The sequence below is a fragment of the Micromys minutus genome (assembly GCF_963924665.1).
Source record: "Micromys minutus genome assembly, chromosome: 11".
Classification (NCBI taxonomy): domain Eukaryota; kingdom Metazoa; phylum Chordata; class Mammalia; order Rodentia; family Muridae; genus Micromys; species Micromys minutus.
In genome coordinates this window covers 60,619,274-60,621,773 of record NC_137980.1, presented here as the reverse complement: position 1 = coordinate 60,621,773, position 2,500 = coordinate 60,619,274, and positions in this window count along the sequence as shown.

Sequence of the window (2,500 nt, the reverse complement as noted above, 5' to 3'; positions counted from 1 at the left end):
AATCATAACACTAACCATAACCCTAACCCTAACACTAACCCTAACCTTAACCCTAACCCTAACCCTAACTTTAACCCTAACCCTAATTCTAACCCTAACCCTAACCCTAACCGTAACCATAATACTAAACTTTAAACCCTAAACCTAATCCACCCTAAACCTTAAACAATCCTAAACCATAAACATTAAACCCTAAATTCTAAATCTAACAATAAACCTAAACCTAACCCTAAATCTAACCCTAACCCTAACCCTAACCCTAAACCTAAACCTGACCCTAACCCTAACCCTAATCCTAACACTAATCATAACCCAAACACTAACCCTAACCCTAACCCTAAACCTAACCCTAAACCTCACACTATCCCTAATCCTAACACTAAACCCTAAACTTTAAATCTAATCCTAACCCTAACCCTACCCTTAACCCTAACCCTAACCCTATCACTAAACCTAACCCTGACCCTAATCCTAACACTAACCCTATTTCTAATTCTAACCCTAACACTAATCCTTAACTAAAACCTAACCTTCTAATAATAACCCTAACAGTCAACCTAACCCTAACACTAACCCTAACACTAACCCCTAACCCCTAACACTAACCCTAACCCTAACCCCTAACCCTAACCCTAACCCTAACCCTAACCCTAAACCTAACCCTAACCCTATCCCTAACCCTAACCCTTACACTAACACTAACACTAACCTTAACCCTAACCCTAACCTTAACCCTCACCCTAACCCTCACCTTAACCCTAAACCTAACCCTAACACTAACCCTAACACCCTAAATCCTAAACCCTAAACCCCGAAAAACCCTAAACACTAATTCCAAAAGCATCTAAACCCTAAACTATAAACACTAAATGCTAAAAAACCCTAAACCCTAAACCCTAAACACTAAACCCTAAACAAGCCTAAACCCTAAAACCATTAACACTATACCCTAAACAACCCTAAACCCTTAACCCTAAACATTATACCCTAAACCCTAAAACACTATACAACCTTAAACCCTAAACCTTAAAATATCCTAAATCATAAATCCTGAACAACCCTAAACACTAAATTATAAACAAACCCAAAAAACCCTAAACAACTCTAAACGCTAAAACCTAAACAACCCTAACCATTAAACAATCTTAAACGCTAAATTCTATACCCTAAACCTAAACACCCCTAAAACTTAAACAATCCTAAACCCTAAACCTTAAACCATAAACCCTAAATTTTAAACCATAAACCTAAGAATAACCATAACCCTAACCCTAACCCTAAACCTAAACCTAACCCTAACCCCAACCATAACCTTAACCCCATAACCCTAACCCTAACCTTAAGCCTAACATAACCCTATAACCCTAACTCTAACCCTAACTCTAACCCTAATGCTAACCCTAACCCTAACCCTAACCCTAACCCCTTAACCTTAATCCCTAAATCCTAAACCCTGAACAACCATAAATCCTAAACCCTGAACAACCCTAAATCATAAACCCTGAATAACCCTAAACACTAACCTCTAAACAACCCTAAACAACCCTAATCACTAAACCATAAACAACCCTAAACACTAAACCCTAAACAAACCTATACCCTAAACCTTAAACACTAAACCCTAAATAACCCTAAACCCTAAACCATTAACACTATACCCTAAACAACACTAAACACTAAACCCAAAACAACCCTGAAACCTAAACCTTAAACACTAAACCTTAAACAACCCTAAACCCTAAACACTAAACCCTAAACAACCCTAAACTTTTAACCCTAAACACTATACCCTAAACAACCCTAAACCTTAAACAATCCTAAACTCTAAACCCTAAACCCTTAACCTAATCCACCCTAAATCTTAAACAATCCTAAACCCTAAACCTTAAACCCTAAACACTAAACCCTAAACCCTAAACCTAACAATAACCATAACCCTAACCCTAACCCCTAACTTTTACCCTAACCCTAACCCTAACCCTAATCCTAACCCTAACCCTAACCCTAACCCTAACACTAACCCTAAACCTAATCCTAACCCTAACCTTAACCCTAATCCTAAACATAACCCTAACCCTAACCCTAACCGTAACCATAACACTAAACTCTAAATCCTAAACCTAATCGACCCTAAACCTTAAACAATCCTAAACCATAAACCTTAGACCCTAAATCCTAAATCTAACAATAAACATAAACCTAACCCTAAATCTAACCCTAACCCTAACCCTAACCCTAAACCCTCCCTGACCCTAACCCTAACCCTAACCCTAACCCTAAAACTAACCCTGACCCTAATTCTAACACTAACCCTATTTCTAAATCTAACCCTAACACTAATCCAAAACTTAAACCTAACCCCCTAATAATAACCCTAACCCTAACACTAACCCTAACCCCTAACCCTAACCCTAACCCTAACCCTAACCTAACCCTAACCCTAACCCTAACCCTAACCCTAAAACTAACCCCTAACCCTTACCGTAACCCTAACCCTAAC